Source organism: Lagopus muta, chromosome 9, assembly GCF_023343835.1.
Source record: "Lagopus muta isolate bLagMut1 chromosome 9, bLagMut1 primary, whole genome shotgun sequence".
In the NCBI taxonomy this organism is placed as follows: Eukaryota; Metazoa; Chordata; class Aves; order Galliformes; family Phasianidae; genus Lagopus; species Lagopus muta.
Window position 1 is genome coordinate 7227128 of NC_064441.1, and position 12027 is coordinate 7239154.

The window sequence follows — 12027 nt, forward strand, 5'->3', positions numbered from 1 at the left end:
ACACAAATTGACTCTATAGTTTGTACCCTCTGAGACCCTAGAGACCCCACTAAAACTTTTATTCCCATCTGCTGGTCTGGTATAATGTCACTTAGTCACACTTAACTTCCTTCTACTATACCCTTTCCTTTGCATTGTGGAAACACTCCAAAAGCAGGAGATGCATACACAGGTCCCTACCTCTGAGCGTAAACTGAGAGGACAAAAACAGACAGAATAAAATAAAGGCCTGTAACATGTGAGTAAAGTGACCAGAACAATGGTGGGATTGTAGCTTATTGCTTGTTTTTCAAGTTAAAATCCCCAAGAAAATCCCTCCTGTCAATTAAACTGGAAGGGGTGTGGGGCACATGGAGAGTGCTCTCCACTTGTTTCTGCTCGCAGCTTCCTCCCTCCTGCCCATAAGCACGGTACCCTCCAACGCTGTTGGAATCAACAGAAACTCTGATATTGACCCCAGGAGGCCTGGGTTGGACTCACCAGTGCTGGCTGAAGAGAGCTCTGCAGAGCAGGTCCTTGGGAGAGATGAAGTGCTTTGAGGATAGTGCCAGCCAAAGTGCGGCGTTCATGCTCGAGTATTTTTAAAAGAGATTTTTTCCACTTCCCCTTTGTCTAATTCCTCAAAGTGAAATGAGTGCAGGTGTGTGGAATGAATTGATCCAGGATTTAGAAAACAGTTTTGTATGTGTACCCACCCACATAATTGCTTTCCTTTCATATGCTGCACTCCCGTGCACACCTGTGGGATGTTGACAGGACCTCTTGGATATCAGATCTGCTGAACATATGACCCCTATAGCTTAGTGCATAGTGAAGTTACAGAATTGCCTATGAGTAGCCTCGATGGGCAGTGAATTGTGTTTCGGTTCATCTTCTGTATCTTTGTTACGTTAGAGCAGTGCAGTATGAATCACAACTGGTGTACTTCTTCTGATTTACCATCTTGTATCTGTTTGATCCCAGCTACCGAAAGGAGTGGCCAAGGGGTGCAGAGGACTTTCATAACTGCTGAAAGTACCTTTGAATGCTTTTGTGCTTGTTTATGAAACATGTTCTTCTAGAATGGTACTGTGCATATCAAATGTGCAACATAATCAATCATCCAGGAAGAAAAATATCTTTCATACTTGTTTCAGTCTATTTTACTTGTGTCTGAATAGTTTATCATAAACTAATGTACAGCTACTAATTTGCAATATAATTTATTGTAAGGGGTTGTCTCTGCTTCTCTAACAAGGGAGTTAAGTAATAAAGCAGGCTTTACGCAAGAGAACTTATTCTTGTTCTACCACACTGTTTTGGAAAACAGTGGTGTTGCTGGTATAGTGGTATAACAGTGGTATAAGCATAAAAGCAAGTCACTCAAAAGCAAAGAATGGTGAAGGATTTGCTGATCAAAATTGTAGGACAGAAGGGAAAACCAGAATGATGCATACAGCTGAAATTACAGGTCAAGGCAATGACTTGGGGTGACCCTGACAGCAGATGACAACATTGACCTGGAGCTGTTTTCATTGCAGTCTTTTTCTTCATCGCCCCCAATTAACAGCTCCTCTTCCTGCACGTTACCTTGTAAAAATAACAAGGTGTTGCTCACAGTGATGCCTATTTCTTGTCCTCAGGGCGAGATCTCTAGTCTAGAAAAATTGTTAGTTCTTCTAGAGGCCGCCACTTTGTAGGATCTGTGTACCTGTGCTTTGCTATTTGTCCACTAAAAACAGCAGCTCTGTCATCATCCTGATTCTGCAGGGGAGAGACTGCGCTGCTCCTGACTTACAGGATGAAGGTCACTTACTGATACTGATTTACTGGCAATGTTTCTTAAGTATCTTAAGATTTTCCTTGGAAAGTCCTTCATCCAAGTTCTGATAACTTCTACCCTTGTTTGGTTTTCTTGGGAGCTGGTGGGACGACAGCCCAAAGTGTGTTTTGGCTGCAAGTTATCAAAATGCTGTGCAGTTTATGTTGTGTAAAAACAATTTTTCTATTTGTGTAGTGCCCCCCCCCCCCCCCCCCCCGCCCTCTTACAGGTTACTTAGCTTCACTTCAATGTTCCCACACAGCCTTTTTACAGAAGAAAACAGTCTTCAGTGTGTTTTGTTTTAGAGATTTGGGAACATTGGAAAGATCAATCAAAATAGGTATCTAATTTCACACTACTTGAAATTTGTGACTTGTGAAACACTTTCACACCAATCTGCAAGGCTGGAAAGTGTTGCCAACCCCACTGCATGGGGTTCTGGAAATGCAGGCTACAGTGGTAGCTATTTCTCTTTTGGTTTTCTCTCAATTTGGGAGCACAGATCTTGCTGCTTCTTCCTTGAGTCAATGACCAAGTATTAAAAAAACAAAACAAAACAAAAAAAACCCACAACAAAACAACAACAGAACAACTTCCCCAGGGAAGATATGGAGGGAAATAAAAACAATTTGCTTGCAAATGGGAGGTAATTGGTATGTTAATTAAAGTTGACTTTACGTTTCTTACTGTTAACCTCCTGATTTTTCTCCAGTGTTTCAGGTAGGGGAAAAGAATTTATTCTTTAGTATTCTCAAGAATAAGATTGGATAATAAGGCACAAATGAAGTCCAAACCTAGTACAAAAAGCCATGAGACGATATGTCTCCTGGCTGCTTTCCTAATACAGCATAAGGAGGACGAGATAGTTATCTGAGCAGTCACTCCACTGCTCAGACTTCAAATTATAGCAATTACGACAATTTGTGCCAATAGCCATGAGGTGGGGTTTTTTGATGTGGTTAAAAATAACATCTGTAAAAATCCAATAAAAAAAATTACATTTTGCTAATTTTCTGATAAGATAATGTTTAACTGTACTGCGTGCCTTCTACTGCCAGTTTTCAATTAGAGTATTTCCTTCTGGGCTTTTACCATCTCGTCTCATGGATCCAGTTCTATCCCGAGCAGTTCATTTGTTTTAACTTTCTTAATTAATTGTTTTGTGTAGGTTTTGCCTTTCAAACTGATATCAATCTTCTAGACTTATTAATGTGCTGATTGCTAACGCGCGATACAAAGCACAACTCAGTTAAATTGCTCTTTCTGTCATATTAAGCAGAGTTTCCATATTAGCCTGCTAAACAAAATAATTGTAGATAATTTAGAGGGTAACAAATGACAAGAGCTCTGTACCTGTAAGAGTAGAAAAAGCATTCTATTTGCAGCTTCCCTGTTGGCTTGGGGCACAATTCTGAGCCCAGATACAAAGGCAGAATAAAATAATCAGCTCCCAAGTAAAGGTAAGAGTCCTAGTGGGGAAAAAATGCTTTTCTCCTACAGTGATGGCTCTCACCTTGCCTGAGGAATATGAGGGGCAAGGAGAGGTAGGGTACCTGACCAGCTGCTATCTTCCTTTCTGTGTTTTCAGTGTTCATTCTCTTTTGTCTGAATTCAACTCTGTATGCCTCAGTTAAACAGGGCAGATGCAATGTGGGGGAACCATAGCATTGACACAGTCCTCACGTATGTCTGTTCCATAAAGATGGACTGAAAGGAAATCCTGATGTTTAATTTATGTATGGCAAAGAATAGACTTCTCTGGGGATGAGGGTTATCTTTGAAGCAGTTATGTAGATGACCTGGTACAAGTTCAGCGTGTGGCAATGCAGAGTTGTTGTTTCTTAGAAAATACACCAATCTTTAGGCTCCCTAACTTCACTTGAGTTGATGACCAGAGCCCATGCAGCTGGGAATTTGTTGTTCACAGTATAGTATCACTACTGTGCCTGACCAAACTGAACTCTCTATGCTTTATATCATCTGAATGACTTCTGAATTTGCTGACTGATTGCATAGCTGCTCTGGGAGGTTTTAACTCTGGCATTGGTGGGAACAGATGGATGACTGAGCCCTGCTGACAATCTTCCTTTCATAAGCATCCTGGTAAAAGAGAGCATGAAGTATGAAAACCGTGCAACTTCAGCTATTTTATCATACTAGTCTTTAAAAGTCCTGGTTTTCTGCCTTTTTTCCTTCTTCCAATCAAGGAAACCCAATATGTTTTCCTATTTGTAGCCTAACTTTCCTGAGCTTTTACTGTTTTTTCCTCTCAGTTGTTGTATATACTTAGGCATGTCTGCTTATGCAGACTATGCAGAAAAGAATTGCCTTTTTATTTGCAGATCTAGCACGTGTATTGCAAGGTACTGAGACACATTTTTCTGGGTTTTTTTAGGTACTTAAGCTGATACGTGTGCCAGTCACTCAGTCCAGGTGTTGTGTTGAGCGCCGTTATAGCTGATGGCTTTGGAAGTGCTGCTGTCATTTGACACAAATCTGTCCAACTTGCCAGTGCTCTTAGCCACCAAGAAGCACCAGGCTGCTGGAGGGAGCTCAGAAGATAGTACATGGTGCTGATGTGACTGCAGATTGGTTCAGAGCAGCTATAAAGCCTGTACCAGCTGTGTCTCAGGTTTGTGAATTAGTATGAAGTATCTTGAACTGAATCTGTCTTATGCACAGATGGGGGTTGCCAGATGTCAGCCTAGAACTTCTCTGAGTTTCCTGGCTTTTTACACGAGCTTGCATGTGCTGACATAGATTTCTCAGCACTGGTACTTAGTTGCTTGCAAAATGAAAATAATAGAAATATGCTAAGTGTTTTGCTTGATTGAAATTTTGCAGAAAAACTGAAGAATGAACTTTGGCTCCTGCTCAGCTGCAATCTAGACATGAATTAACAGGCGCTTCAAACTTAAATTAGACGAATCAACCATTGAATGTAGTTCAGCAGCAGACCAAAATAAATCCAGATGACATTTATGACATCTTTCATTGTTTCTATAATCTAAGTAATACAAAAGGCATAAGTCACAGCACAATAGTTTATTTCATTTCTTTTTGGAGCACTGGCCATGAATAAATTTAGTCTGGAAATAGGAAGTTTTGTTACCCTCAGAGTGAGAAATATACGATGATAATGGTGGGATGGCATTGGAATACAGCTGCCTGTACTAAGCTGGAGCTCATGGCCCAGTTTCACTCCAGGCTAGTGTTCTTTGGTATGCAGAACGTCAACATCGAGTATTTTTGGATTTTCATGTACTGCTTCTATTTTGGAGTCATCAGAGTAAATAAAGTAGGAACTTTCAAGTAGAAGATTTTGAACTATGTTTAAAATTGGACTTTTAAGAAAATGCGAGTGCTGGTGATGGTCTCCTTTATTTAAATATCTTGTTTGAAGTATATTAAAATTCTCAGACATGCTTCATAAATGTGTACTTCTTCCACATATACATATGTGTGGAGAAGAGCATAAGAATAGGGAAACTGTGACATTCCCCAGTGCAACCATTCAACTGAAAGACAGAATACTGTTTAGACTGCAGATTTTCTCTGCTCTCCCAGCTAAGGATATAAAATATATTCATATAGTAACTGTGTCAGGTCTAGTAGAGGGTGGTGTGCTGGGCATACTGCTTTCTAATGTTTCTGCTTTCTTTTCAGTCCAATGCAGTTTGAGAATTGAGATGTTAAGTGCAAAACATACTCAGTGGGAAGCAGGTTTGAGCCATGAGAAGACCTCGGTGGAGTAGCTCTGTTCCTCATGGGAAGGGCACCCAAACATTTAATCATCTCAAGATAATAGTAATAATAGATATGCAGTGTCACTAGCCCAAACTGCAAGAATAGTGGTCCAGCAGCACAATTAAAGGGATGAAAACTTAAGTGACTCTTCCAGATCAAAAGAACAAAAGTCAAGCTAAAACCACAAGAAAAATAAGCACGTTCAAATATAATGGACTACAAGCAACATGTATGCAACAACTAAGCTAAGATCTCAATGATTGGTTTTGCAGCATAATTTTAAGGATGAACTGTTCCTAAACAATTTTTCCAGTGTATTAAGCACTAACAGCATCAGGCATGCATGTCTTGTTCCACTCTTTTTTTTTTTTTCTTGAACAAACAAGTTGAATGTGGCCAATACAAGAAAAGAGCCCACTCTCCACTTATGTGTGCACGTTCCTTTGTCCTCTTTCCAATATCCCCCAGTAATGACGGAGTGCAGGATCATGTTCTGCTCTAATGTCTTTCTTGTAAGATTCGGAGGGTAGTGCTGTCGTGACCTTCGGGAGCAGTTTTTTCCATTTGGAAGGAGATGAGGGAGAGAGCATTGAATTTAAGATTGATTTTCCTCCTTTTAGCATGTGAAAATTCAAAGCAAGCTCCTTGATTCATCAACAATGACTGCATCTCCAGCCTTAGAGAATGCAAAGGCATCAGCAGGAGCAGACTGATGAAGTTAATACCCTTAGACCACATTGTGAATGTGACTAGAGCCTGGTATGTTGTATGCTATTGAGAAAATGCTGATGTTCTGTACTGTGGCCGTTCAGTTTTACTCAGAGAATCGCTGTCTGAGGATTAAAGGACTGGGGAGGCCAAGCACTTTTAGACATCACAGTATGCCCATAGTTCCTTATTGGGGCACGTAGGGCTCTGTGTATATGGTGTGTGTTTCGGAGGCTTCCAAGAGATGCCTTCAGCTAAAAGTCGAAGGATGAGCGATCTTAAATATGCTGGTTTTCCTTGTTTCACTTCCCTGCAAAATACTGGGATGTGTTGGGCAGCTATCTTCCAGTACAACTTTTATTTTCCATAAAGAATTATGTAGATTAAGTAGAAATTATTTTGACCACTTCAATTACTCATCTCAATTCTTCAGCAAGCAGCTTTGGGAACCCACCCTGGATCCGAGTTGTGAGGACCTTTGAATCACTGGAAGTTGCTTACTTGTTTTTGAGCTGGCCAGTCACTTTTTTTGGCTTCAGATTTTGCTCTGATTTGCTAACTGGGGGGAGGGAAAGAATAGTACGTACAAATATCATCAAGAACCTTTGTTCAGGTTGTCCAGTCCAATCACTACTGATGCAAGACAGAGATGGAAATATAAGGTTTTCAGAATACTCTAGAAATCTTAGTTTTGTCATCTCAAAAAGTAAATCTCAAGCTTCTTGACGAGTTCAAGATACTCGTAACTTAATTATAGAACAGTCATAGTCATTTCAATTCAATAATAGGACACTCTTCAACACACTCTAGTGATCTTGCTATGATATATAGTCAGCACAGAGTTGCTGGGTTATGTGCTTCTGTTTTTTCACCATTATAGCCTGTGTAAATGCAAATTCTTTCCCTGAAGAACACAGTGTGCATGTGGCATACTACATGAAATTGCTGGGATTCAGAATTACCACCATTTCAGAAGACTATTTATCCAGTTGAAGGCTAATTTAATAGGTAGCTCATAAGTAAAGTAACCAGGTTACTTTAATACACTATGGAAAACTGGAAAGAATTCAAGTCTGTTTCTTTTTTTTTTTTTTTTTTTACATTGTTGAATCTGCAGCCGAGAATGTGCAGACCTGTGCACCTAAAAATAAATAGCAGTATGACTCTAGTAGCGTTCTATTAGTTGGGAGCCACTCACAGGCTTTTTGATCTTAATTTTCAGTCTGGGTTGAAAAACCTTTTGTAATGTTAACAGCCTTTATTGCTCAATACGTGTGGAAAAATAACATTTTTAGAATGTTCAAAAGCTTTTTAAAAAAAAGTGCTTTTCAAATTCTTTCACCTGCAGAGTGATGAATGTTGCTTGCTGCAGCCCGAGTGAGGAAGTCTCAGTTTAAACTGTTCATAAGCAGCTTAGAATAGCTATTCTAGAGATGAAAATATCATGGCTTTAAATCTTAACGTTCCACAGTCTGCCAGGCCTGAAAGCAAAACCCGTGTGGTCTCCCTGAAAGAGAGGAATCATCCATTCCTGACAGAGATGTTCCCATTTTCTTGTCCTTTAGTGATATTCCACTGAATCAATACATGTTACTAAAACAGTGAAATAAGGATTGTCAGAAATAGAAAGTTTAATGCTTGTGGAAAATGTGCTGTTCACAAGGAACCTGTCTCTTCCACCTCCACTGTTTCAGAAGTTTGTTTGGTTGTGAGTTTTTTTCTTTTGCTTAGCAACTTGATGTGCTAGTAGTTGTTCTAGGGGCACGAGTGAGCAGAGGGGAGAGAGGACAGCTAAGACCTGTATCGCTGATTTCTCTGTGTCACGTATACCTGCAGCTTAACACTGATGCATCGTCTTGTTTGCACAACGGTATCTAATGTACTGATTCAGTCTTAGCTAGTTGATTCCTGCTATTAGGGCTGTTGTTTATTCTTGTTATGCTTTTTGCACTTACTGTGGTATGTCAAATACTGCACATCTTGAAATCCACTGCAAGCCATTGAGTACCAATGGCACTGGAAAGTCTGTATTTTGTGCAACACTATATATAAAGTCTTCAGGAGCTCAGACTCTTTTCCCCAAACACATGATCCACGTTCTGCCTTTGAGCACGCTGAGATTTGACTGATTGCTTCAATGTTAAATTTTCGTGAAAGATCAAAATAGTGGAAAATGGACTTTGGTTGGCTTTTAGCTCCTTGTGACCGAAGTTAGTATGGTTTGGTTGTGGTTGGACTTGGATGATCTTTCCAACCTGATCAATTTTATGATTCTATGATGAGTTACTCCTTTTGATGTGAGCTTTATTAAAAATAAATGATAGGGCTGTTATCCTAGAAAAATTACTTGGTCTTGTAGTTATCCACGTGTAAGCAGGAATGCCCAGATTTGGTCACCATTAGCTGAATTTTGCTCTGATTGAAGTAATTGCTATCAGAGTGAAATATTTAACCAATATTAGATGCTTTAAAAAATCTTATCCTTAATCTTCTTTCTTTAGTTGTTAATATACTTTTCTAGCTCTCATAAAGCCTCATTTTGAAGGGCAAATGTCAGGTAGTGTAAGGATTACCTTGTTTTCCTTTTCTGGAATGTACTCAGAAAGTTACTTATCAGATCAGTGATCGTTTCTGCAATTAATATGGTGTAGTGCATCTATCATCAACCTGTAGAAAGCTTGATGCTGTGGCGGATCCTTTCCCAGGTCTAGCCCTGCAAGGAAAGAGCTTTTCATCCACAAGTGGTCTTCCCTCTGACAGAAACTACAGGGTGATTCTGTGCATCATCCTGAACACATTTGCTCCAGGCCGAACTGGGTTGGTGAGGACAGGCCAGCAGACCTCTGCTCATTTGAAAACTGCCCTGAGTAGAAGTTCCTGCCTGCACTGCTGGTTCTGCAGGGCTGGCAGACCAGGTAAACAACTGGAGGCAAACTGCTCACTAAGGTTCTCTGTAGTCACTGCTGTTTGCAGAACCCTTTGCAGCCTGTACCCGAAAGTGTTTTCTTTCAGTGGAGCTTAATGACAAATTAACACCAGCAGTTCTGAAGTATGCTGAAAACGTTTACTGGGGAGCCAGGATTATGTTCATTTATCACCACAACTTAATGTGCTGTCTTAACTCTAGTGAATCAAATTAGCCTCCTTCACCTTTAAGAAAAAGTGAGCGTTCCATCCTCTGTGAAGCTGTTTCTTCATCTTCCTTCATCCCCAGTCTTTTTCAGGTAGTGCAAAAAACAAGTTGTCAGGTCTCCTGAGCCGCAGTTACTGCATAACTGGTACGGCTGTGTCACGCAAACACTGAAGAAGTATGGAACTAAATCAACAAATTCTGATTTGTTGGTTCAACTCAGTACAAACTAGCTACGGTAAAACCAGAGAGCAAATATATGTGAGAGGCAAGCCACGGCTTGCAGTGAAGAAAATGTTTGCAGAAAATGCCAGCATTACAGGTTTATCTAAGGTGTGGTCTAGCTTAAGCTGCAGTAATTACCCAGGGTACCATAGCTGTGGGTGGAAAATGAAGTGCTTTATAAACTTAACCCATTCATGTCACCTGAGACCAACCGCTGTTATGTCTGGGTCAAGCTGTGCTCTGTCCAGTGCGATTGAAAATTTCCTCCTTCATTTACCTGTCGAGAGCATTTCAAGGCTCTGCATTCTCGTGTCAGTTCATGGTATCACAAACAAATGGAACAGCACATTTCTTCTTTTAGTTTTTATACATGGTAGTTCCTTCAGCTGTCAGCAAAGCAGTAAAGTGGAAGAAAATCTTTGAAAATACAAAATACAGGTAAAAACATTTGCTAGTCATATATGATGTTGGATACTTGCAGAGAATTAACACTTGCTGAGTAAGGGAGGCAGTTTTAAACTTGTTTCCTTTTGATTAGAAATGTCTGATGGTAGAAGTACTGTAGTCTTCAGGAGAGCTGCAGAGAGCTTGCCTGATTTCATTCATGTCTTGAGAAAAAGAAGAAAGTCCAGGAGGACAGCAAAATATCTAAGCAAAATTGAAGCAATGCATCAGAAAACAGCCTGAGTTTGAAGGAGTTTGTTTATGAGGAAAGGACTCATAACCACAAGTATGTGAAGTCTGGCCAGAAAGGATTTAAATGCATTTGAAAATTTAAAATTTGAGGGAGTTAGACTGTAATAGACTGCGTAATAGACTGGCTGTTATGGATGGATTCCCAGGGACTGGCTGAAAAGGAGGACACTAAAATTTGTGTTCTGAAATCCTTCATAGACGTACAGAGATGCGTCTTTCAAAGAAAAGATTGAGAGTTTGCCCAATGTAGTATAAGTTATGAATACCTGCAAACTTTGTTTAGTCAACATATTGTGCACAGTGTTTTAACCTATAAAATCAGACATGAGTCTACTACTTGCTATTCAGACACATTCTAATGTTTAATTTTCCCAAACAACTCTTGTAGTTGGTTCACGGATCACAGTTAATGATCTTCTCTGGTTAAACCAGATATTTTTAGTTTAAATCAGATTATTAGGGTTGTTTGGTTTTGACTTCCAGGGAACTAATCAGGAGCTATTAGGGGTTTTTGTGTTCTTCTAGTTTGGTAAGGCAGTATAATTTTTTCTTGGCTTGCCAAACACTGTAATTATCAGTAAGCTTTCTGTTTTGCCACAATGCAGCCCAACTACCCACTACAGCATCTTCTGTCTTGGAGAATCTTTGATGAGAAGGAGGCTGTTCTGGCATGTTTTCATGTGTGCTATATTTATTTTTAAAATATTTTCCAAAGAGGCTTGGCAACAAGCGCTGAGACTATCATTACTGTGACGAACTGGAAAATAAAAGAACAGCTGGTGTGTTTGGTGTCCTGGGAGCTGTCACTCCTAGGATTCCCCTTCCAAAAGTAAAATCAAAGTATGTACTTGTTTCTCTTTCATCGTGGATAATAAATTATAAGAAGCTGAGAAAAAGGCCGAGCCAAATCCTGAAAAAAAAAGTCAGTAGACAGTTGACGTTTGCCCACTGGCAAAGAACATTCCTGGCATATGGGAAAGGAAGGAAAGTAGAGGAATCCTCATGAAGGTTTTTGGCCCAGTTACTTAGGGTCTTGTTAGCTTGCAAAGGCAGTTCTTACTGCCCTCAATGTGGAGGGCACAGCAAACATTCAGGAGCACTGCATGAGCTGAAGGACAAGCTGTGAAGGCATGTAGCAGCGCCAAAAGAGAACTGTGTGAAGCATAGGCACTGACAGCTTGCCGGGCATTCCAACCGGGCTAACTGGTGCTAAGGAGAAGGGTAGCATGATCTGGACAGAACTCCATGCGTTGCCTTGTGTGATGCCTTACTGGCCTGAGAGAGTGCACTGGGGCTTATCTGCCTTTCCTGGCTCACTCCCTCAGACTGTGCCATTGGTCCTCATTGGGCTTTCTCTGAATGCTGTTCATTTATCTATTTGTTTATTTTAAGAATCTGCTCCATATTTGCTCATTTCTTTTTTAAAATCTTGATTAAATATCTTTCTAAGTTTGGTTTTTACAGGCCCGTGTTTTCCTATGTGGAAAACCGTGGAGGGAGAGTTTTCACAGCATTACAGTATTTGCACTATGCCTGGTGATGTTGGTGTAAATCTCTTCCCTGACATTGGTGTACATGAGATCAGACCCATTTATCATATTTTCCCATTATTTCCAGCACAGAACTATGTCTTCTGTTTATAATGAGTCCTCTTTCAAGCTGGTAATATCTGTCACCCTTAGTGGCATTATATAGAAAAGGTTGAAGTGTCTGTGAAATT

General features: G+C 40.1%; 1 long non-coding RNA gene across 6 annotated transcripts in view; it reads left to right on the top strand.

Annotated features, from left to right (window-relative positions):
- The window catches only part of LOC125697519 (uncharacterized), a 108790-nt gene that overhangs the window by 64175 nt on the left and 32588 nt on the right, over nt 1-12027 (top strand). For 3 of the 6 annotated variants that reach the window (XR_007378824.1, XR_007378825.1, XR_007378826.1), the window contains exon 3: nt 4197-4433. This is a non-coding gene — a long non-coding RNA (uncharacterized LOC125697519). Of the gene's footprint in view, nt 1-4196; nt 5159-5467; nt 6627-12027 lie in introns of those variants that run through there. The other 3 variants (XR_007378823.1, XR_007378822.1, XR_007378821.1) reach the window with 3 other exon arrangements.